Source organism: Egretta garzetta, unplaced genomic scaffold (assembly GCF_000687185.1).
Source record: "Egretta garzetta isolate BGI_Z169 unplaced genomic scaffold, ASM68718v1 scaffold179, whole genome shotgun sequence".
Lineage (NCBI taxonomy): Eukaryota > Metazoa > Chordata > Aves > Pelecaniformes > Ardeidae > Egretta > Egretta garzetta.
Genome location: NW_009270001.1, coordinates 6782930 through 6809518, shown reverse-complemented (window position 1 = coordinate 6809518; position 26589 = coordinate 6782930).

The window sequence follows — 26589 nt, the reverse complement described above, 5'->3', positions numbered from 1 at the left end:
AGCAGGAGCAAACCCAATGAACTATCAGGAGAAAGACTCTTCTCAATTTTAATTCTGGATCAACAAAACCCAGGAAGCCTTACGAATCACACCTGAGAGAGACCCTCTGAGTGACTTTTAGTCACCAGGGGTCTGGGTTATGTCTGGCTGGGAAATGGATTTTCCTGTATATTCAGATAAAGAAGAAGAAAGATTGAAAACATAGCATTTTAATTTGAATCAGGCTATGGGAAACATCAATTTTTCATTGAAAATCAAAATGATTTTTTGGCCAAAACTTGATTTTCTTCTCCACCTTCCCTTTTTCAGGGGCAATGGATGCAAACTGAAACACGAGAGGTTTCAGTTGAATATGAGGAAGAACTTCTTCACTCTGAGGGTGGCAGAGCATTGGAACAGGCTGCCCAGGGAGGTTGTGGAGTCTCCTTCTCTGGAGATATTCAAAGCCCGCCTGGATGAAGTCCTGTGTAGCATGCTCTAGGTGAGCCTGCTTTAGCAGGGGGGTTGGACTAGATGATCTCCTGAGGTCCCTTCCAACCCTTACGATTCTGTGATTCTGTGTGATTCTGTGATTTTGTTTTAGCAATGTGAAATCACTATTTTCAGGGAAAAAAAGTCTTTTCATAAAAACCTAGCTAGGTCAAATACCTAGTTGCTTCCAAACACAGCTCTGATAGAACTTTTTTACTAATACTTATTTGGATGCAATTTATAAATAATTCTCTGTTTCCTTCTCGAAGTCCTCTTCTCACTCTTCCCAATTGATCTTTTCTGGTAGGAAGCTGGAAAAATCAGACCTACCTCACTTACGTTGCATGGGTGCTCGCCATTTTCTCAAGCATGCCTTGTTGCTCTGCCACAGCTAATCTGTGGTCTTACACATTTTAGGAATAGTAGAACACAGTATTTTGAGGGGTAAGGGGCACTGTCTGTAATGGATGTTATCAAATGAGCCTTCTTTCAGATATATGTCTTTTGCAGTGACAAACTTGTCTGGTGCCACAGCCAGGTGGAGGATCCTACGGCCCTTTGTCAGCACTTAGAATGCATTGGTGAGATGGGCCATCTTACAATTGACAAAGAGTAGGTCTTCTCTATGGAGAAGTACTTCGGGTTACTGCCTCTTTCCAGTGTGCAATCCAGACGGATACTCTTATACACACTTTATACAAATTCGGTTGGATAGACCATGTTCTCCACAGGAAACATCACTAAGTTTGTGCACTGAAACCTTTCCCCTAGGAGAACTTCACGCTCTCCACTGTCCATACAAGGAAAGGATGGACCTCTAATACCAGGCTATACAAACACCCCTTCCTGGTTCTCCTTGAAAGGTGGCTTGCCCAGGTCACACAGTAAGGCAGCGGAAGCCTATATCTTCTGAGTCCTATCCCAGTGCCTCCTCCACAGCTTTATGCTCTTCTCTTTGTTTTAGCTGATGCCCTCTAAACTGACAAGCCCAACTTCCAGAGCCCTCCTGGCCCCGTCTGTCATCCCAGCTGAAAGAAACTCCATTCAGGCTGTCCAACTTGGGCCAGCCCGAGCAAGCAGAGCTCACAGATGGTTAAATGCATTTGACATTTCACTGCAGGGCCTGCAGCAGAAATCCTTGCCTGCTGTAGCCGGAGCCCCGGATAGTAGCAAATCAAGGCTCGTGGCTCCAACGCTGTGTGTGCACACTCTGCTGTGAGTTAATATTATTGGCTCGCCCCTCAATCATGCCTTTTCCAGCTAGCTGCTCCTGTCAAAGCACATCTCATTAGGCCTGAAGGCTCAATGAAATGGAAATTCATGTTTAAATTTAAAAACAACATATTGACCCTGGGAGCCAGTGATGTCTACATTTTTAATAACTTACTGAGAATAAAAGGAGTGTATGCGTATGGAGGAAGGGGGAGGGCTGGGCGGCAGGAGAGAGAGGGAATGTAGAAGTGGCGAGCGGACGAGTGGATAGGGCAAATAGCCAGCCAAGGACTCTGGTCCTCTCTACTTCCCTCCAGCTCCATTCCCACTTTATTTGTTCTTTTTGCTGCATGGAAAAGAGCTCAGGCTTCACTTAAAGGGACCTCATAGCCTCAGGAGCAGAGCATGTCCATAATCCGATACTAAAACAACGAGGTGGAGAGAAGAACATTATCTGATGCAGCCTGTACATATGCATACATGCATACCCATCCACAGGCACGTGCACACACACGTGTGAACCCTGGTCCCCAAGTCCTGAACATCCCAGCGAGATGCGTTTTATTTGTATGAAGGAGTAGCATGCTGCAGAGCCCAAGTAAACACAGAGCTTTTTAGGGGAGGATGTGAAGACAGCCATGATGCATGTGACTGGCCATGTGGCACCAACCCCAGCCCCCTACACCTCGCTCTGATGTCATTCCCAGTCGGAGAGGCACGCATAGCTCCCTTGCTCCTTCCACCATACTGGTGAGGTAAACCGGGGGGGAGGCAGAGACAGCATGTCTTCTCCTCTGTGATGACAGGAGGAGTGATGCTCATTCTGCTGGGCTTCAGTGTTCTCTGCTAGCACCCAGGGAGCTGGGGAAAGGGAGGCGGAGGTGGGAGGTCCTCTTACTCTGTGATCACTGTGGACACCATGGCAGTGTTTTTTGAAAGCAAGCAATCTGACAACGTCATCTTGGCTGGCATCCAGCTTGGGAAATCACACGCTGCATGGATAAGCCCACTCTGGCTGCTGCACCTCCAGACGGAGACGGGTCGCTGTGTTACCGCACAGTAGCGAGAGTCTCCTGGTGCAAACTACATCTCAGCGGGAGGTGAAAGTCAAGACTACTCATTTTTTGGGGGAGCATGGAAAGACAAATTTGCAACAAGCATTGAGAACTCTCCATGGAATTGCTATACACGAGCAGCGTAGGAATGTCTAACAAAGAGAGCTGAAATCAGCTTCAAAAGAGCTCAGTTCTCCTGTGCTCCCTTCACTTTCTCAGCACAATATTCCTAGAGTACTGAGCAATCCTCTGGTGATGTCTCTGGTCTGTAGCTCAGCCCTAGTCATCTTTCTGGCTCAGAGGGACATGCTTGCCTGTGTACCAGGAACCTGAACAGAACAGGACTGAAGACTTCCTGACCTACATCCCTGTTCAAAGATATCCACTGCAGTTCAGAGTAAGCTCTAAACATTGCAGGTATGTGAATTCCTCAGGTTTTCCTCATTTTAACATGAGGTCTCCTATGCTTTACAGCTTATCCCTCTGTTGTCTTGCAAGTTATCCTATCTTTTCTTCTAGACTGCTTACCATTAGCCCTCAGTTCTGCACTGCCCTGCCTATCTTCCTTCTTTTCAGTCTTTGACTACTTTGATAATTTCACCAGCGTTTTTCATTCTGACAATGATGGGTTTTGTTTCATGCTGTTGTCATTTTCCACATGTATTCAAAGACTGTGTTCAAAGAGTTTAAGGCCAGATTTCTCTGTCTTGCCTCCTTGACATCACACACTATGATTTCCACTCACTTACTGAACACCTTGCTCTTGGTTAAAGCATCTTTTCTAGGAAGGCATCCAAATGTTGATTTGAAAACTTCAAGCAATGAAAAATTCACCAATTTGAAGTTAAGAAAAAGTTCAATTACACTCACTGATTAGAAAAAAAAAAAAAAAGCATACCTTACTTATCATTTTTTGTCTGGCTTCCTTTCACAGGTGTTAGTTCCTGGTGTTACTTTCTCTGATAAGCTAGAGAAATTTTGTTGTTCACATCATCCAAGTTATGAAACTCTTAAGCGCTTTTCATCTTCTGCAATCCTGCTTCATCTGCCTCACCTTTATTGTTCACTGAGTGATTCTTCATCCCTAAAACCTTTTTTCTGACGTCCTAGAGACCACCACAAGCATTCCCTTGCTGTCTCCCATCAGCTAGATACCCTGGTGAAGTGTGGTTTACACACATAAGGACTTATGGTGGCCTTTCAGACTGGTGTGTAGAGACTGTGCATCCTCTCTGCAGGCCAGATGCCAGATGCCTCAGAGCCCCTTCAGATGGGAGCTTGCACATCTTACTGAAAGAATACAGTAGTCCATGGAGCTCCTTCTGTATCCCACCCAACTCTGAGGCCTCATGCGAAAGCAGAAAGAGAAGGAGGGGGCAGAAAATCTGCAGGGGTCACATGCAAATGCTATTAAATAACCTTTGGGCTTCTATTTTATTTATTTATTAAGCTAGATGAGGAATGCAAAAAGGGATAGAGGTACTTTGTTTCTCAATTTGTGTCTATTATCTATTGAAATTTGACATAATGTCTCCACAGCTCCCCTTAATATTCCTCTGTATATAGAATGTGACTAGCTCCACCATCTAATGTGACAGCTTAGGAAGATTAAAAAGAAAAGCTAAACTAGCAGTAGTTGGAGATGAGGAAAAGTAGCACATTTATGAATAATTTCAGCTGAATTCTAACAACATTGCATTCCCTGGACAGGACACATTTATTATCTTATTCACCATGACTACTGCAACATTAGTGATTTGTTACTGAATCAATTATTAATTCATATGAGTGAATAAGGCTCTGTCACTTAACTCTTCAGCTGGCCATGCCCGTTATATACTGATTGCAATTTTAAACTCTGTTTTCTTTCCCCTGCAATCAGCCTCCTTATATGTACCCTTCCTGCACATCCATAGCAAAACAAAATAATGCTTTCCGTTTCAGAAATCCATTTGACAAAAGCCATTTGTGTTCCTTTTAATTGTGAGTCTCTCCCCTGCAAAGCTCCTCTTTTAACACACCAACTTTGTACCCAAATGGCCAAGGAGGCAAACTCAGAAACTGGTTGGGTAAGACTTGATATGTGAAAAAAAATGGTTAAAAAGATCAGTCAAATTAAGTCATCTTCCCTCAAAAACTTCTCAGGTTCCCATCACTGCTGTTGCAGGAGCAAGACTTTCAAATAGTTTGAGGTGTGTGGTCACATAACATGCAGATGGCAGGCTTTATTCTCCAACAGTGAGATACAGGAACGGACAAGCTCACGGACTCAATCAAGGCCATCAACCAAAGCACAAGCAAAGATACAAGTAATACACACACCATCCAGTCTCACACTTGCAGCTAATACACCTCTGCCTGTCATCTACTTGGAAAACTAGGCAACAAATTTGAGGAGCTGGACTGTAATCAAGGTTTTGTCACTGATTTACTCCCATAGGCAGTGACGGTTACATCTGAATTTTGTTATCCTACTACCTTTGAGAAAAAACACTAGAAAAAAAAGAGAACATACTAAAATCTTCACAATATCCATTACAAGCAATTGAAATGACAGTCATTACTTACTCCTTGTCATGTGCAAAGCTCAGCCTACCTATCAATGGTCATTAGGCAGAAGGTAAAAACAATCATTTTAACAGTAACTACTGTCAATGAAATATATTACAATTAAACTCTAAACTGTGCTTAAAGCCTATGTGTACGGTGACAGAAGAATGCAAGCTATGTAGCTCCAGGACAGGACTAGACATTATCTGAATTTCTCTTATAGTCCACTGGAGCAAGCTGTAAGCAGCTCATCCCTGCCTGATGCAGGTGAGGTGCACCCCTAGCTGCATTCCTGGTCTTCCAGATCAGACTGTGTCAGCTCTGGATGGCAGTCAGCCAGTCTTTAGTACTGACCAATGCAATGGCTGTCATACATGTGAGTGATGCAAGTACAGCCACTTGTCCATTATAACAAGCAGCAATGTCCTGTTCTAAGGAAAGGAAAAAGGTTGCAGCATCTCAAGAGTGTTCTTCTTGGATCTCCCAGAAGGCTTGAGTCTGTCCATGCTCATCATTCAACAGCACAATCTGCAGGTAGCGCTACAAATTATGTGCATAGTCACCAAGCACCCTGGGCTCCATACCAACATACCTGTTGAAACTTGCTGGATTTGTTTGATAGGAAAGTAGCTTTCACCTCACAAACCTTTGGAAAGGATGAAGGGGTTTATGTTTTAGTTTATTCTGCCCTTCTCAGTCTCTCCCTGAAAAGTTTCAGCATGATTGAGTAAGTTTGAAGCCAAGGAAAATTTAGTTGCTGTAAAACCTAAGCCAAGATATCTCAAAGGGAATTGTGTATGTTTACTAGAACTTGGTTTTCAGAAGGTAGAAAAATGGTAGTTTCCATATCACACCTTTGAAGCATAAGGCCATTGTCCAGCAGTGATGACTGAAGAAGGAGGCCCTTCCAATATCTATCACAGAGGGACTCAGTCTCTGATTAGTAATATCCTGGCATCCTTCAGATTAGCAGAATTAAATGGTGACATAGATCCATATAAAGCTAGAAAGGAACACTGAAATCAACAGAGATCTTCCAATTGACTTTACTGCTACCACAAATGAAGCTTTCAGGGCATGACTCACATTGTTACTACCAAGCAGAGTTTCTCTCACAATACACTGTACAACAAGGGTCAATAGGAAACCTTGCCAGCCAGCTTTGCAAGGGTAGTACTTAAATGAAAAATTTCCTCAAATTATGCTTTGTAGTTCTTTAATGAGACATCAGAGAAACAAGACAACGTTTTTAGTGAGGTCGTTGTACATCACTCTTACTCACAGCTGATACCTGGTGGTGTCAGGTAGTATATTTAGTGCTATAATCTGATATAAAGGTTTCTATTGCCATGAAAGGACTAAAGTCATTGGACTTATGAACAAAATCTCTCTTCTCTCATCCTCCTTCCAACTTCACTGCTCAAGCTGGGAGCACCACAAGAACTAAAGTAAATAGCCTAAATGATGACAGGTCAATTAGAGGATTGAAATCATGTCCGATTTCATAATCTGAAGCGTTATAAGTAACACAGAAAGGATTTGTCTACACACACAAGAGTAAATATTTGATTTTTATCTTGACATTGTCCTTTCAAGGAAAGTCAGAGAGGGGAACAGACAAAGATTATAAAGAGGATACTAATGTAATGAAAAGCAAATGGTTTATGGTTAACGGTTAGGTAGTGTAGATGGGTAGATGCCAACAAGTCACTGTAGTTGTTGGAGAAAGGGACCAGTCACAACAATATGACCCATTCTGTCTACTAAGAGGGGTTAAAAAGGGCCTTGATTAATTACTCTGTGTGGTATCAATCTTCTCAGGCAGTCACAACCAATGACTTCTGCCTCACACATGCAGTCACACACGGTGGTACACAGATTAATGTTCACATGCAAACACAAATGTACATTTCACTGCCTGCTTCACTCAGAGAAAGAGCATCTTTGCTGCAGTCATGTGAGGAAGTCAATGGTAAAAGAAATAGTGCTCAACCCTCTACAGTCCTATTCCAGACAAAAGTGATCAAGATTTGGCTGCTTATTTTGTCAATTTTTTGTCGAAATTTGTCTGACACTTTGGCTCCCCACACTTGCCTCAGTGTTCTCTGATATTCCAGTTCTCCCTCATTTTGAATTCCAGTTCTCTCTCATTTTGACAATGAAAAGGAGATATAAGTCTTGAAAGTCCTTTGCAAGAGTTTTATTCCACGCTTCAGAAACTGAAATTCACCTCTTGGTTTTCCACAATTCTCATTATAATTAAAGTGGTTGTGAAAGACAGGCAAGGTCTCTGCATCAGCTGAGCTGGCTTGACATGGACCTCAGGAAAACAAAGCTACTCATGGAAAATATTTGTTTATAAAAGCCTAAAAGGACAGAAACGAGAAAAAAAAATCCTCTATCATTTAAGCCTGCCCATAAATCTCAGTAAGACTGCAAAGTTGCAGCTTGCTTGGTGTATTTTATAGACAGAGATCTTGCTGACTTGGCTGACACTAGCTAGGAGGCGGGGAAGGCAGGAAAGTTGAGATTTGGGGTGGGTAAACATTCCCATCCATCAAGCGATTGGATTTGCAACTAAGCTGTGAAAGCCACATCAGATTAACGTTGCCAGGGCAGGAATGATGTGAAAATCATCTGTCTTTAATGCAAGTGACAGTAGGGAGAGGGAATACGCACATGGGGCCAGGGCAGTTCTGGCCCCTCTGTACATTCAGGCCAAGGTGCAGGAAAAAAGAATCCCATGCAGATGCATGCTGTTTCTCCTACTGGAGCATCTCATCAGCTCTTTGCACTTGGTGGGGAGCAGGAAGGGGAGGGAGAGGACAGGGTCCAACAACAATCCCTGCATTTTCCCTTCAGCTTCACATCTCTTTTGTTCAGAGTAAGATGCCCCAATTGTGCTGAACCATGTGAAAAAAAACCTAAGGAGGTGTTTGTCCTCTGGAATCTCTCATTGAAGGAAAGAGCTGAGACCAAGCAATTTAATTCACTTAGGAGCTTTGTGTCTTAATCCATGGAGCAAGGTTTTCAATCAGCTGTGGGGGGGACAGGGGAAGGTAGCTCTTCATGGGCTCCTCGGGGCACAGTAGTCTGGGTGGAGGGCAGAGAGGGGGGCAAGGAACTGAGCCGTGATTGGTCACGGAGCTCCCACCCAGCCCGAGAGGAGCCGACCAAGCATTACTGCACGCCAGCCTTCAGGAATGCAAAGCAGCTTTTGTGTGTAGGTCATTTCAGGACGATAACGATAATTAAAAAGAACCTTAAAACACTCACACACCAAATGATGAGGGGAAGTGGAGTCTGTGGGTGAAAAGGGAATAGGTCCAACTACTCCCTAGGGGGGCAGATGGAGGATATACAGGAAACAAATTAGCTTAAAAAAAAAAAACAAACAACACATACAATAAAAATCTATGGAAAGGAGAAGGCTAGTAAAAAAACAAAGCAAAAACCCAAACAGAAGAGGGACAGCACACATTTGGACTGAGAGAGAGAAGAGACACAGAAAACTGGCTGCATAACAGCCCAGGTTGCATGACTTGGGCAGTATCTCAGCGTATCTAGGAGCCACCTGCTTTCCATCCTCAGTCCCTTCACACCTACGTAGCCTTGCCAGGACAGGGACCAGGTTGGACCCTGGCACTGAAACAGGCAGAAGTCCACTGGGGTGTGGGAATGTGAAATGACCTCCAGTCTCATGCAGAATAGAATGATCTTCACCCCCCCACACACACCCACAGCCTGAGTCTCAATGTCTCCAGCCACCAAAGTGTCATTGCTTCCCCCCGCTGCTTACAGTTCAGTTCTGCTGAGAGAGGATGAGAGACCAAGATTTGCATGGTACTCAGAAATCACTGTTGGCTGAGGAAACAGAGCAAAACTCTCTTTGTGTGTGTGACACCTATACATACACATAAACTCATCCGCATACATACAAACCCTTTTCCCTTCCACCCCTGGCTTTATAAAAGGTTTGCTTCTACTTTAAGGACACAGTTCAGGAAGGGCAGCTGTTGAATCACATTTCTCTATAGAGCACGCAGCTCTGAAACAAAATGTTATCATGAAAATCCCTGTGGGCTGAAGCTGGGAAGGAAAAACAGACTCCTGACCTGCAGTTGTTAAAAATGGCTTTTTGCAGATGAATGGTAATGTGAAGCGCTATCTTACAGAGGGTAAAAAAATAACACTGGAAACTCAAATTGCTGGTACTTTTAGCGCCTTGAAAAACAAAACAAAACAAAGAAACCCAGCACAGCCTGGAATCTCTATCAGAAGGTAGTATTGGCACAGGTCTGTGGTGTGCTGAGAGCCTTGCATCAGATAACCTGACAGCGATACCGTGGTTAGAAGTGGTATATCGCTGCTCAGACCCAGATCGATCTCTACCACACCATGCACGTGCAGCATAGCGGTCAGGCCCATGGGAAGGTGGTGAAAGAGAGAAGTCTGAGAGTGACAGAGAAGGAACAAGACACAGTTCCTCCTGAGTTCCAAGTGCTGTAACTCAGCCAGCAGAGACACAAGTGCCGGGTGGGTTGCTGAGATGGTTTTGAAGCAGCCAAGCTCATGGGTCAAACAAGTGACATCAGCAGCTGAGCAGTATGTTTGAAGATCACAGGTCTGGATGCTGACACCCTCACCCTATAGTAGTTCTTTCTCTGCCTCCTACCCAAAGATGTAAAACACCAGTATCTTTCCTCCTTCTCACTGGTCTTCTCTATCAGAAGCTAGGACTTGTGTAATACCTACAGCCAGATCCTGTTCACTCAAGATCCTGACAGGAACTCCGTAAATGTTGAAATATAAGTAGCACTTTCCATAAAAAGGGAAAGCCAGCTCAGCGTAACTGTAATCATTAGAAATGAGTTGGATTCAAACGTTAGCAACTGTGTCTACAATTGCGAGGTAGAAACAGAACTGCTGCTTTTATCAGGTGCACTGTGCCTCTGACAGCCATATCCACTCTTTCTTGACAACTTGGGGAACAGAAGTGACTGTCACCCCTGGTTTTCAAAAAGAAATCAAGACCCCTGTGAGCCCGGATAGCTACTGAGAGTCTGATCTGAATTTACTGCTGCAGACAGAGGGGGAAGTAAATGGCGCTTTATGAACTCGATCATTTATTGACTCACCAACAATGTTTGCTTTTGGGGAGGCTGGTGATGCTTTTAAAACCTATTTTTCTTCACACTGTAAAAAGAGTTGCATTTGTGTGGCTGGCTGCATTGGTCTGATGTAACCAGCGTCACCACCTCATATGTCTGAGCATACTCTTCCTCCTTTGCCTGCGTACTGAAAATACTCCCTTTCACAGCTGTAAAACAGCTTGAAGCCTTCTGATATCCCCTATAAAGATATCCACTGGAAACTCCATGCTTCTGCTGGTCCAGGAGCAGGCTGTTGTACATTGAGCAAGAATAACTGGGAACACCCAGAGCTCTTGGGAGCTTGTCCTGCTGAGCATTGCCACAGAGCTGCAGCAGGCATCCATTTAAGCTCTTTTTACCTCAAACACTGGTCTAGCAGAGTGATTCTGGGTTTAAGATCCTTGTATGACCTTAGGCAAACTGACTCACATGGGAATCACCTTCTGTAACAGCAGCCAGCATGAAGTTAGGCTCTGCTCTAAGGCCATCATCTCGCTTTTTTCAGAAGTTAATAGAGACAGACAGCCACCTCAAGAGATGTTTTGCCCCACTTCTGGATAGGATGGACTGCACTCCAAGTTTTCCTCCCATAGACAACAGAGCAGCCTAGATGACTAACTTAGACTAGATAAGATCTTAGCTTTTAGGGTGTTAGAGCTCAAGGAGTTGAAACCTGCACCCCTAGTCTTTGTGCCTCACTTCCCCACTCAGGCAGCTCTTATTCCTAAACCCTTGCTTCAGTTCAGTTAAGGTAGTGAAAATATAGCCCTGAAACTGAGATCCTTAGAGGTTAGGAAATAAAGGTGGATACGTGTCTATGGTAGACACAAGAAATTACTGCTAAAGATAAAGGAAAGAACGTGATGAAAACACACCCCAACACTTTGTAAAGCTGCCTGTGGACAAATAGGAGTAATGTTAAGGATGACTGAATACAGAGCCTCTGGCCACCACATCCAGTTCCCTTCTTCAACTCCTCAACATCTACGTGAGGCTGAAGGACAACAAGGCAAATATCCTGTGCTTGTCTTTGTTGTTTTGTTGCTGTCACAACTTCATCTGAACAAGGGTCACTGCCTATCCAGGCTCAAACCTCTAGGCCCAAAAGCTGGCCTCATTCCCATTGGGCTACTAACCACTCTCTGACCAGTGCATCTTGCATGGTACTGACCATGCAGCACAGCTTGGACTACCCATGGCCCAAATGCACGGCCAAAACAGAAGGTCTTTCCATGATGGCCACAAGGTACAAAAAAATATCTCGATAATATCTCTGTAATTTCTGGTATTTGAGTATTTAATTGTTGGACTTCTTAATGTCTATCAAAAATAAAACAGCAACCAAAGCTCCAGGAGTTGAACAATGTAAAAAGTTCTTTCCTACATGTCTGAAACAATGAGGTCAAGCTGGGGCTTGGGTTTTCTGCAGGAAGCAAACTGATGGTCCTTTTCTCATATCAAGACAAAACATGCAGGAACTAAACGTCTTTTAAACTAAAAAAACGAGTGCTGTCAAATTGATATCAAACCCAGCAACAAGTTCAAAAGGTATTGCATGGGAAGGGGAAGTGGGAAGAGACAGACGGAGAGGAGAGGCAGAGAGAGAGGTAAGGAATGCTGAAAAACGAGACGTTTATTAAAGAGCATTTCTGCACAATTGCTAAGTTACCCTAGAAAGAGCCGGGGCTGGAAGAACCTCTGGAAGATGAAAAACTCAGTAAGAAGAGGAAATATGGTCTCAAAGCCCCCAGGCAAGCCCTATTCTCCCCATGTATGCCCTGACTCTGAGGAAGGTGTGGGAGCAGTCTTGCCGGCTCAGAGCTGAGGGATGCATCTCTTGCTCAGCTCTTCACGTCCACTCCCGCTTAAGCTGCCACAGAATAACCTTGTGCTCCCTGCTGTGCCACTGCGCAAGGGCTGGCAGGGGAAGGGGCTCGAGGATAATGAATGAAGCTCTATATTAGCCACAGAAGCACAGGACAGTCAAATGAAAGGGTAAAAGTATGGTCATGAAAGACAAGCAGTCACTCCGACTGTGTGCTGGAGGTAATTACTGCTATATAAATAAACCAGAGGAAAAAAAAATCTTTTAAAAATCTAATTACCATGCAGCACTGTGGGTTTCAACCTTGGTCAAGTACAGGCAGACCTGATTTACGCTCCATCATAAAATCCTAAGCACGAGGCTGGTCTCTCTCTCTCTTTACAATATGAGTCAGGGAATCAGCACAGGGTGCTTCTCAGAGAGGAGCTGCCTGATAGATAGATTTGCCCACATCTGGGTGGGTCAGCATCTCCAACAAGCCCTGGACTACATGAGTACACCACCTGCATGTGTATTTATCACAGTTTTCCCTCTCCAAGAAATGACAACATCTACATGGGGGAAAAAATAAAAATAAAAAAAAGATGCTCCCAAACCTCTGTTTCACTGCGGTTTTAGTATTTCTCATGACCCTTAGTAAGGATGTTTCCCTTTTGTGCAGAGCTGCTTTCCTTCTTTCAAGCATGTCATGAACACTTTTCTACGAAACTCTTATAATAGTGTAGGAAAGGGAAACTGAGGCAGGGGCTTAATTTGTTACTAAGACTTTTGGCTCCTCCTACTCAAGCAAGAGTTTTGTGCTTTGCTTTTCTGAAAATCTCTACCCATCATCCCAAGACAAATAATGACCCAAACTTAGATCTTTATTTTCTGTGCCTTTGCTTGTTGCAAGGCATATTTCATCCAAGAAGAATAGCAGGTGAGTAAAATGCAGCAGCTAACTTTAAAAGTATCATCATTTTGAACTTGCAGAAGTGAGGTGCATTCAACAGCAAAGTAAATCCTAAAGCACATCTGATTCTTCTCATGTGGAACCGAGTGCTACACTGCAGCTTCTTAACTGCAGAAACACTTCTGACAGCAATCAAGTTCAGACTGGATTTGCAGCTCCATGTTCAGAGCTGTTGATATAAGTGGACAAGAAGCAGATTTCCCATCATGAGTGAACAGGAAACATTTTTTCCCCATCCCAAATTGAGAGAGAGAAATCAGAATCTATTAAGTCAATAATTTGTACGCCAGTAGACATACACACACACACATACATACCTGTAATTAAAAATATGTACGTCAGTGAAATCTCTTGTATAAATTTCAAAATGTAAAATTGTGTTAAAAAACCTGCAACTTTACTCACTTAACAGATTTCAAATCTCAATGTTGTTTAAAATCTGAAAGCCAAGCATTTTGCTTAAAGGCATATCAAAACAATATGCTTCAATAATTTCTAAACATAAACACAGATCTGAAAGTGGTGGGACACCCTAGGGAAAAAAATAGCTCATTCTGTCATCTAATTGTTTCCAGCACTTTTGGAAAATAAACACTGAAAGCAGAATAACTATTAAACAGTAACAAAAGTTAGGAAAAAATACCATCAGAGTTCAAAAATAAGATAATTTCCCTATCATCGTTAATGAGATTTATTACCCAGCATCTGTTATCCTACCTTTAAAAAGTCAAAGCCCACTTTTAATAATTGCCTCTTGCTTTTATACAGTATCTGGCACTCGTACAGCTTCCTTGATTAAACCTCAAAGCAGGTAAGCACTGTGATTCAGAGGAAGGAGGATTCAGAGGTAAAACAAATTGCTCATCGTTTCAGAGAAATCAGTGCCAGAGCAAAGAATCAGAGGTCCAAGCTCTCATCATGTATAATAAACCACCCTGCAGCTAAAGTCTTGGCTACTATTCCCCACCATTAGAGCGTTATTCCCTACCATTAGCGTGCATTTTGCAACCTTGATAGCAGTGAAACCTCTGTAGCTGGAGTAGCTACACACAAACATAAATAGCTTCATCAGAAGAGACCCTGGCTGTTTAAACACAGTAAAGCAGGTAGGTGCTGCTGTTCACAGGGCTGGTCGTGCATAATACCATCAGAAAAAAACTAATAGGTGCAAACGGGTTCCAAACATCTTTAGACCTGAAGCTTTGTGACCCATAGAGGAATGAAGGCCTTCAAGAGCCCGAGGGCATTAACACACAGCTTCACCACAGGCTGTGATGTGGTAGCAGCGCTGGGAGGGGAGAGGAGTGGGTAACTGAGATGCCCCACCTGATCTCATGTTAAAGACGTTATGGAACAGTGTGTGGGGTGGGGAAATATCTCGCCCCATCTTGTACCCACTTCTGAGAATCATCTTTTTTTTTTTTTTTGCTTCTTTTCAAATTAAGATCTCACCTTGTTTTGATAATTTCATACTGAATAAAACAAGTAAGAAAAAATTGAGCTGAAATTTTACTAGATGTGAAAATCTCAGCTGTAACAGATAGCATTCCTGTAGCAGCAATTCTTGAAGTGTGTTTATCAAAACCGTGACCCATGCCTCTAAATTCTATCCTATCTTCCTGCAACCCTTTCAATCAAGGAAAATGTAAGCGGAGAGTTCAAGCTGTCTACAGATCCACTTACATTATATTTAAAAGTAAAAAGAAGGGGACAAATATTAAAATGTTTCCACACAAATAAAAAGATAGAGAGAGCTCTAAAAGCAACTGGAATAGCTCTTGGGAACAGCTCTTGGGAACAGCTCTTTTCTCTTGAATAAATACTTTGCAGTTTACAGCTTTCTATAAAAAAAGATATTTTCTTTTCTCCATCTTTCTTCAAGCTACCCACAAAAGCTTTACGTTGTAAAACAAGGAGTTTGATAAGCCCAAGAATGGCCTGCCTGTATATGGGTCTGAATACATGCATTTTTAGGCTGGGTTTAAGAAAAATGCATGTACAACATGTGCCACACACTGAGACTGTCGCAGCTCTAAACACTTCGGTACATGCTTGCAATTCAAGGAGTGCAGAAGAGGCTCAACGTGGAGCTTCATAGATGAAAGACACCCGTGGAAGGCAGAACTGCAGGGACATCAAGAGAAACTCAGATCTTTCTCATCAGACTGAAGTACCTACTTTTTCTTCCTCTGTTCTCCACTCTCACCTTCCTCTTTCTTCCCCATTTGGCTGTGGCCTCCACACTCATAGGTATCTCTGGTATTTGCAGCATTCACATTTTAGTGAACTTTTTCCAGACACTCCTACTTGCTTGCCAACAGGGATTTCATTGAAAAAAACAAACAAACAAAAATTGTTCATGTTAGCACTGCAGGATGGATTATTATTATTAAAAAAAAAAAAAATCTACAGAAGCTGATTTTGAGGAAGACAGGCAGTTGTGAACTCAGAATAGAATAGCCCAGTGGTCACAAAGGACTATCACGCTCTCTTATCGAGGTGATCTCTCTCTACAGACTAGTCAGTGAATAGTTTTGCTTACTCCTGTCTGATTCAGCTGACCTCGGGCAACCTTCCTCTGACTCGTCACAGCGTAAGAATCATCAAGTAAAGAAAGTGCAGTGTAAAATTTGGAAAAGTTCAAAAGCACATCAGAGATTTTTATTTGTTCTTTTAAAGTAATAGGATGTGCCACACTTATAAATGGTGCTTTAGGTTCCTCAAGTGCCTGACTAATACAGTAAAAGAGCAAAAAAAAAAAAGAGAGAAAAAAAAGAGTAAAAGTGTTTAGCTCCTACTTTACTATCTAGAGTAAGTGACAAGATGTTGAAGTCCTGCAGGCAGAATATCCTGTGAACAATAGGAGCTGCTCAGTAAGAGACAATCTCTAAAGAGAGACATACAGGGACCTTATCTAGGGCAAACAAGACTATGCATTTAATATCCAGGCTATTACTGTTATTCTGTTATGTCAAATAACTTATCTTGTGATGCAGTTTTCCCAGCCTGGAAACAGGGGTAATATGTTTATTTTTGTTTTAATCTCACAGTGAAGTTATGTGGACACAATCCACTAGAAGTTGCTGAGAATTGTTGTTGAATTCCTGAAAAAAATAGCCTTTATTCTGATTCTTAAACATCTTTAAATGCATTGAACTCTACAAAAACTAGCATTCTTATTTCTTTTATCACCACAATAATGGGTATTTTTAAAGGACTTGAACTTTATACAGTATTTCCTGCATATGTCTCCAATATTGCACAGAATTAATAAAAGAAATTCTGAACTGCAAAACAGAGAAATAAATTCTAAATAAAGGCATAATTAAAAATGCAAAAGGACAGAATTAGACAATAAGAATTCTACTCCAAGAGCAGGAGAAAAATTGAGTGCAAATCTCAGATGGAAACCTGACCACCGAGCCACAAAGCAAACGTCAAATTTATCAAACTGTAAAAGGAATCTATTTATTCCAGCTTTTATAGCCTGCAACAAGGGTCGGGACAAAATGTGCACTACTAAGTCTGCCATCTTTCCTTTACAAAGGATATGAGGAATGGTTAGGAACTGGTTCACTTGTACAGTAGCAGAGGAAGGCAAGTAGCTACATAGGTAACACTTAAGTGGTCACTGGAATGCAGCAGAATTAGGTAATTTAACAGCAGTGTCTTGGGGGGCTAAAGCCTTCATCACCCCATAACACAGTTTAAAAGAACCTTACCCTGAAAACCAGCAGAGCTTAGCTAGGTAACACAGGCTTTAAATCTGGCCCCAAGTTTCTCTCCCCTCTTTCTGTCAAGGGACCTCCAACCCTTGTGATGGCAACCCAGTGTTGCATTAGCAACACACCCAGCTCATCGTGAGAGATTTACAGCTGTGTCACGCTGAAGGAGTCTGGGTTAGGGCAGCCACGGAGCAGAATATTTATTGTGCATCACTTAGGAGATGCAGAATATTGCCTGGACACTTTAATAGATGCATCAGTGTTAACTGATTTGCTCTGAGGCACCATATGCTAATCAAATGGGGTGCAATGCATAATGTCACATTAATGTCGTAATAAAGGAAATCTCGATGTGTTCCGTAATGCCTTTATGATTACCTTTAATTTTAGATAGCTAGTGAAGGAATGTGTGTTCAATACCTGGATCTGCTGTCTAATTACCTAGGATATAACAAGAACCAAATATACGATAAAAGGCCAGGGTTTTTATTGGAGATCACTGGTGACAACATAAACCATAAATAAGTCTTACAACCTGTACAAGCCTGAAACACCACAGTCTGATCAGCATGTGAGATTGTTTTAGGCATATTTTGATTTCTTTTCATCTTTAGTCACCAACCTGGAAAAAGGAAATATGTAGACACAGAGGGATATAGCTTCAAAGCCGCTCCCAGGAGCATTAAATACATGGGTCCAACAGATGTTTTACATTTACTTCTACAAATAAACATACTCACAGTTCTGTCTTTCAATTCAAGCCACCCCTTATGCTTGTGACAGCCTTTCAGGTAAAGTCACCTTAAGCCTGCTCATCTTTTTCACAAACGCTCTTACTACTTTCCTTCCTAACACACACACACAACTACACCTACTGATTTGAATTATTTTCAGAGAATGTGAAGCAATTCCCAGAACAATCTCTTATTAACAGCATTTGGGTTTCAGGTTTTTTGTTTTATGTAATTTGCCTAATCCTCAATGTATTTTGCATAGGAAGTGGTAACTATTTGCCTTTTATAACTGGGGAAACAGGCACAGAGTTCCAATAACCTGATTTGTGTGACAGCACTCTGGAGGTGAGATTAGGTGCCAGGTCTCACAACTCCTAAATCAGCATTTGAGCAAATAAATGGAGTTGCTCACATCAAATAGCATGTGCTAGAAGAAAATTTTGGTTGTGTTGTGTCAAGTAAGAGAAGGATTAGGAGTCTTTGACAAAAGTGATGTCCCTGTTATCAAGATTCTCACCCAAAATCTGGTGCTTTTGCACATATGCACAAATCACCCTTTTACCCTTCTTTTGTAATAGAAACTTTTAAACAAGGACCCCAGAGGAAAGGTTTTTTATCTGAGATGGTCAAATCAAAAACAGAACACAAGTGAAAATTTGTGCAGGAGCCTTCACAACCAGACCCACTCTATGGTGACTTTTGAGCCCCTTCACACAGACAGGCTCCAAGGTGGCTTCTCCACAAATATATTCAACAGGTGTACATGAACAGAGTTATTTCAGGCTGGTGTTGATGAAACTAAGATCAGGATCTGGCCATTTCGACTGAAACAGAGAGGAAGGATGGGAAAGCGTGAATTTTGGATCTCTGAGTTAGCTACAATCTGCTAGACTAATGTGAATCAGAGAAAAGACTCTGCAGGTCAGTGGAGTCACACCAGGGTAGAAGCAGTATAAAACTAGATGAAAACCAGGCCCAGGAATTAGAGCAGCAATGCTGCTTGGGCCCTAAGAGACAGCCAGAAACCCTTTGATAGAGTAAAATCCTGATACACTGCAAGAAACAACCTGCAAGTGAGTTCCCTATCGGCATCATTAATGCTTTCCCCAAAGCAGAAATCAGAAGGCTCTTTCCAGAGGAGCAAAGCTGTAGAAAGATATTTAATGACACCAGTGAATGTTTTGCCTGATGTAGAGACAAAGAAATTGGCTCCTGCTGACTTGATAGCAACACAGGCTGGGACTGGCCCAAAATTCTTGGTCAGAATGGGTGCAAGGTAGAGCGAGAAGGGGAAAGGAGGAGCCACTTCAGTAGTGGAGCAACTAGGGAGTGTTTTTACATTTTATGATCCCTTCTAGACCTTTGTCTTTCTGGAACATGGGACTCACTTTCATAATAATCTGTTATTCTGCCTTCTGGATTTATGGAAAATGTAGAATTGGTGCTCAGGATCAAGCAGAAGAAATTCAAACAACCCTGGGCATGGTCTTGGCCGCAGACAAGAAAGGGATTTGAACTCTGCACCTAGGCTAAGAGTCAAGTTTTCAGCTATTACAGGATTTTAAGTCTGGACTTCGATTGCAGCACAGCTCAAAAAGCATAATGCTGTTAGTAGGTACAGAGGTTTTCCTTCTCTCTCTTCTTTTCTTCAAAGTTCAGGTCTCAGATCAGTGTTGCTGTTTCTAAAGCTAGTAAAGAGCTGTGAGGAATCCCAAAAGATCAGATGATCCAAAAGGAAAGATTAGCACCCAGTCATTCATGGATGTTTGTGGTATACCGTCTTCACAACATCTATGGACCGAGAGAGTGCACAACAACCCTAAACAACACCCTTGTGCTTAACACCTTTGCTAGCCAGTTCCACAACACAATAGCTTTCTGCAGCTCTTTTTCTATATATCGAAACTTACTGTTCCCATTGGCAGCTGCAAACTGTCCAAAACACAGAATTTAACCAACTCCATAGAAGCACATATCCCTGACTTCTATGCTCCAGAGGCTGACAGTCTGTTTCTCTGCCATCCTTTCTTTTTTCTAGTCCTTAACTCTACACTTGTGTTTAATCTTCCCTCATCTGACTAATGTAACTGGTACAATTTCTACTGTCACTTTCTGTGTTTATATAAAGGTTAATTTACATGGGGATGCCCTGATTTTTGACCTCTGTGTATTCCCTCAATGCTGGATACCGAGATATCAGTTTTGTCATCCAAGTTACATGGATGTTCAAGATGGAATTTGTCATTCTGGTACCCCTGGAATTCTCAACATCAACACTGGCCAATCAGTGATCACAAAATAACCTGGAAAAGATCAACACCGAAAGGAGACAGTAGAAAGGAAAGATTCTGGAAGAAGCTAGAAACAAAAACAGACAAGGAAGAGATATTATAAAAATATTCAGTCTCTTGTGACTAGTTTAACTTTCTCCCCAGTACAGTATTGAAAAATACTGGCTGATACAGATAACACAGTTTCTGTTTATCCTACAAATATTGGTGCACCAGAGTCAAAAATGAAACATAGCACTTCAGCCCAGGTCCAGCCGAAACTTAAGCTGAACCTGAATATTTCTGGGTTTTCCTAACCTGTATTTCTAATGTTGTTTGTTCTAATGAGCAAGCCCTAGTTTCCACAGGGAATGTTTGAACTTAAGTCCTAATCCATATGAACAATGGCAAGAACACGTAAGAGAAGGAATTGTAAATCTAAAGCTTTTTACTTTATTTCATTTTCATTGCCTGATAGTTCCATAGCTCTAAGTGTTGTGGTTTCCACAGAGGGTAGCAGAGCATTGCCAGCAACACACCTAATTAATTTCTCCTCGCCTGTCCATGTGGCTTCCTCAACCCCCATCCTACTGACGTATCACTTCTCTTCAAGATAGGCTAAATTAATGGTGATGAAAGTAAGGAAGAATTATTTAACTCCAGAAAGTATCAAAGCTTACATGATCCATTGACTAAGCCAGAAGGATAAGTCCATGCCCTTGGGATTGTTTTTCTGGGCTCCTCCCCGTCTTCTCATCAAAATCAATGGGAATTTAGCCTGGTATTCAGTGGGTGACCTTTTGATTCTCAAGAGGTGTGTAACGCTTGGCATTTACTCTGTGTAGTGTCTATCACAAGAAGGGCTCAAAATATCTCTCTACACCAAGTCTCACAATATCCTCAAGGGGAAAGCAAGCATTATCCTCATTTAATTAATGCATTACCAAAGGCTAAAATATGAACTAAAGGAGGCTGATCCTTCAAGGTACACAGCTTCCTTCCTTCTGGGTAAGTTGGTGGGGAGATGAACACACTGAGCACCGAAGAGCATCAGCCTCCAAGACCAAGGTCAGTTTTCAGATCAGAAATTCTGGCCCAGAAAACTTCATCCAATATTTTTAATCAAAGCCTTCACCCACTGCTGCATCAAGACCCAACTGATGAAAATAACAAGATATATTTTTAATTAACATGTTTGTGGGGTGAGTATATGTACATAAGCTAGCCAATCCTGAAGTGAGTTTCAGAAGCACATAAACAATATGGTCCCTTTCTCCTGCCAGTCATCATAGCACAACAAGTAGAAAGGCTCATTAGGAAGCCACAACCTTCACAGGACTTGGATTCCATTCCTGCACTGTCCAGGGCTTGACATATGGCCCCAGGGTGAGTCACCACTCTCATACCCTCCGTTCAACTCCTATCTATTACCATCACCTTGACACTAGTGATAAGTATCTCACTATCAGCAATGTGTTGCCTAAAAGTAAGGCAGAAGGAAGGGGGAATTGATGTTTAGAGAAAATAAGTGACATGTAGGATGTCTAGTCGTAGCCAGGGAATTTAACAGAGTTGATGCAAGTCTTTGTGGAATCAAAGTTCTGTCCATTGGACTGCAAGGAAACTACAAAGATGTAAAGTTTCCTCTGCCTATTCTTGTCTGCCATCTGCCCTTCCTCTCCTCCTTTTTGGTCACAAAGCTGCTTATTTTCATTATGCCCTAAGTGATTCCAGGCTTTCTCTATATTTGAAGCAGACTTGATGGCTTAATTGAGACTCATAACAAACATGCAAGTGGCAGATCCCTAAATTAGCTAAAGAATCCTGTTAGATGCATTGTTATAAGAAAAGAAGGCAGCAATGGGGGAAAAGAAAACTTTATCATGGTGCAGACCAAAAGCCAAATGACCAGAGTTCTGCTGAAACCCAGCATCATTTTTTTTCTGCATAGCAGCTGTAAAGCAGAATTAAGTTAGCACGTCACTGAAAATAGGATCTCTCCTATGGGGGATAATGCCTACCATCATCTCAGAGCAATTTGCTGCTCTATATTCAAGGAACTCCTGAGTTTCTACAATAGGCAGTCTAATTGCAAACATTTGGTGTTAATGTTTGATGACCAGAAGCACAGCAAAGGTGAGGTGTATTTCAGAACACTATGCATGCTTTCTTTGCTTCAGGGGCAGGATGAGACATCCATTAGAAGGTGATGAGCTAACTGCAATCTTCTTGGAAGGTTTTATGACTGTACCAGGATTTAAAGAGGTGTTACTAAATGCACCTCGAATAAGTCCAGGTGTGAGACCAAGTCACATATAAGTACTCTGGCAGAGTCACTTTGAACAGGGGAACAAGGATTTCAGGATCTGAAGCCAAATAAACAAGGCAATGAAGGGGACAGACAATCCAGTAAGTCAACCACCGGTCATAAAACTACTGAGCATGGTGCAGTGTATGCTGTAGGTGATTGCTATTGACTAGTTTTACTGAGCTAGCCTGAATAGTATCCAGCACAGCCTTGAGAATGTTAGTGGTGCTGAAGGTGTATGAAAAAAAATCCTAAAGATGTCAGCTTGATGAATGTCAAAAAGTTTCTTCAAAACCTGATTCTCTACTCATGTGTTCGTGTTCTCTTTGGCCACAACTTCTGTTGCCAGTAAAATGCAGGTTCTGTTACAACAAAGTTCAGCTGTGAAAACTTGCACATTCTTCAGAATATTCATGAAAATTAAAAATTAAAAGTTCCTGGAATTATTTTTTTTGAAGGAATCCTCTCAGTCTTTGTGTAACTTGATAATGAAAGCTATTAAAACAAACACAAATAAAATAGATTTATATTTTAACACAACTTTTTTTTTTCTTTTTTCTTTTTGACCTGAAATTCCATGATCAGGCTATCATATTAGTACATCTTTAATACGTAGAGTTTATGAAACAAAAGAACTCATGCAGATCTTCTGACAGAGTACTTTCCTTGATTATTAGTTAGGTATTCCTTAGTGCATGCTCCAAACAAGTGCCACTGTTATAAACCTATAAACAACCCGGCCCATAAAAATTCAACACTAGCTTCTAGTTATATATTGTTACCTACTATTTACTTTATTATATTAGACATCTCCCATGCTCCAGGTATTTTACAGCTCTTAGGATAGTTAATGCAATTTAAATATATATAGTGACTGTACTGAGTTCTCATTCGGGAAAGGAACTGCAATCTATCAGAAAAAAAGCTAATTACAGTTTATCCCATTGATTTATTTCTTCCCAAGCCTCGCCTCCCAATTTTTTGTAAGTATTACAAACCTTAGGTTGTAATTTTGACATATGCTGCTAGATAGATTAAATACCAACTAATCCTCATATAAAACTGGTAGTTTGATCAATACAGCTAAAAGCTTCATTCCTCACATACGCATGTCTCAGTTTTAGAACTATCAATTTTAATCTCATGTGTCAGGATTAGATAATAATCAGGCCAGAAATTCAGCTCCACAAACTTCAACAAAACCTCCTGTTCAAATTCTTTAGTCAGAAAATAACAATTGATCCCTCTTTGGCATTAGAAAGATGGACTGCATAACCTCACCAGGTTCTGTCCAAGACTATATCCTACTCTTCTATCATCTTACCTTTGCTTTCCTCTCTCTCCCTCTTCTCCCTCTCTAGGAAGTAACCTCCTAGACATAGAGATGAGAGACAACACCCAAATCAAATTTAAAAAGGCAGTTTCTGAGATTATTTTCTTTCCAGGCTAGCAACACAAGAGAAAACAGTGGAAAACTCCAAGAAATGTTGCCCTCACATTCTGCAATGAACTGAGCAAATCTGTTTTGCCCTTCCTTTATGATACAAATGGATTTCTCGCCAATTGAGTAATTTCTTTTCCCAGATAGCCCCTACATCCTTCTTACAAAGGAGGGCAAAAGAGAGAAGGGGAAAAAACAATAAATAAAAATCACTTGGATTCAGCAGTGATGGGTGTGATGTGGGAACCTGACTAGAGTGTAATAAAGTAGCTCTGATATAGGAAGCTAAATAGAATAGAGCAAGCAGCCTATCGAGCTTTTGCTTTCAAATTGCATTTATTGTCAGCCTAAAAAGAAAAAAAATAAGGAAAAAAAATGAAAAAAGAGGAAAAAAAGGGGAAAAAGAAAAAAAAAGAGAAAAAAAAAGAATAAAAAAGAAAAAAAAAAAAGAAAAGAAAGAAAGAAAGAAAAAGGTAGCCCAAGCAACAGAGCTGGTGCTGGATATCCAAAAGGTTTTCTACAATAACTTTGAAGAAGGTCATGTGAAGAAGAGAGGAAACTGGAGCCCTTTCCCTTTCCATGGAGGAAAATAAATGGGTGACACTATGCTAATGAAGACAATTCACTCCCAGGATGAGTCATTCAGCAGCAGCAAGGTCTCTATCTTGCCTGTTGATTCATATTTTTTTCCCCCTAGCATCAAGAAGTCATCTTAAAAGGGTTGGCTGGGTGACCTACCCACTAACAAGTTTGGGTTTGATTTTGTTATTTATTTGGTATTAGCATAGTGTCACCCCCAGGAGATTTTCCTTTCAGTGCTGGAATATCCTCTGGGTTATCTTCTTTGGGGTGGGATGGAGTGAAAATTCAAGCAAGACACGATGCCAGAAGAACTGCAGCAGAAACAAGACATGAGCAGCATGTCTGTTGGTGGGAAGGTCAGCTTGGCCTCCATCTCGCAGTGCAAAAATTAAGATAGGATTTTCTTTTGCCTTGAAATCTCATTGTCGCTGTATGAATAATTCCTAACGGTTCTATTTCTCTCCTCTGCTTTGACATACAGGAGCTTTTAAACAGATCAGTCCCTCGGATGTGAGAGCCCAGATTTGAACCAGCACAGTGATGGGATATAGGTCCAATTATGCAAAGCTTCCTTGAGCAAAATTGTTTAAAAATCAAAATAAAATGAAGATGTCCACAATGCACGTTGTAACAAGAGTATCAGCTGCACAAGGAGTCTACATCTGACCCAATCGACTGCAGTGGAAAAAATTATAAACATTGTCCTTCAGAACTAGAGCACTTTATTTTCATTTGATGACAACTATGATGGTCTTTTCAAGCAGCAAGCAAAAATTAAAGTACTATTTTTAAGTGTGTATTTTTTAAATGTATCACTTTATGGAGATATTACTAACCAGATAACTGGTATAAACTGTCATATTTCTAGTGACTGAAGGCAGCTGAATCAATACTTCAAACTAGGTTCAATATTTGAATGCAGCAGTAAGGAAGGTGGTGTAATCCACTGTTATAGATTAGATGGCATGTCAGTCCTAAATTGCACATTACAGAAGAACTTTTAGTTAGAGAGACTTTTTCTCTACAGATAGGTGTTTTTTTCTGAATGGTAAATATCCTTTGTATTAAGTAATTTAGCCCAAGTTTTCCCTGGTGGTGTACAATGCAGAATTTGTCTTCTGCATCTATCGTATTGCCAATAACACTCAATAAAACATCAAATTAATTATCAAAAAGTATTTAAGATCAAAATCTTTGATTGCCTGTAATGAGACGTCCAATGATGCTAATCACAGAAAAAGTGTCTGTTTAGAACTAATAATTAGAAACACATCTCAATGTGAAATAAGCAACGATCAGTATGACAAGAATAATAAAAAAGAATCAATTGCACATATATTAAGCAAAGGCTCTTATATATTAAATATTCATTTTATGCTTCACATTAAGGCATATAACTTAGTAAATAAATTTTAATGTTTATTGGGGATTTCTTAACTTTCAGCAATGAACTCTTGAAAGGAAAACACAAATCTATTCAGAGAACTCTTTGAAAAGGTGATTTTCAGTTTCATAATTCAGATGAATGCTTTTCCTGCAAGTTGTAAGAACACTGATAAAAAGCAATCGTTCTTCATACTTTTCTCCTTTTTGTTTAAGAGGTTGATTTTCTATCAGCCAGGACCCCAGTTCTGTTCTCCATGAAATTAAAGGCAAAACTCCCATCTGCTTCAATGGGAGCACAAGAGGGACTCAAATTCGTGATGTACCCTCTCTCTCAACCAGTCACAAAATCCTGCACCATCTTTTCCCCATCCAGACAAACTGATGCTACCTTGCTTGGACAAAGAGCTGAGGGACTGTCGTGGTTTAACCCGGCTGGCAACTCAGCACCACGCAGCCACTCGCTCACTCCCCCCCCTCCCTCAGTGGGATGGGGGAGAGAATCGGAAAGAAAATAAAAGGTTAGAGCTCGCGAGCAGTCCCCGAGCCCCGAGCAGTCTCCCCGCGACCGACCGACCGAACTAACCGCCCCCCCCCAAGCATGACGTTATATGGTATGGAATAGCTCTTTGGTCAGTTTGGGTTAGCTGTGCTAGCTGTGCTGTACTCCCAGCTTGTTATGCACCTGGGCAAGCAGGAGAAGCTCAAAAAGTCCTTGAGTAGTCTGAGCACTACTTGGCAACAGCTGAAAACATCAGTGTGTTATCAACATTCTTCTGGTACTAAATCCAAACCACAGCACTATGCTAGCTACTATGAAGAAAATTAGCTCTATCCCAGCCGAAACCAGGACAGGGACAAAGAAGCATCCAGACTGATGTGAGACAGTTTCCCACGTTTTGCTATACTAAAGTAACTAAATGAAAAA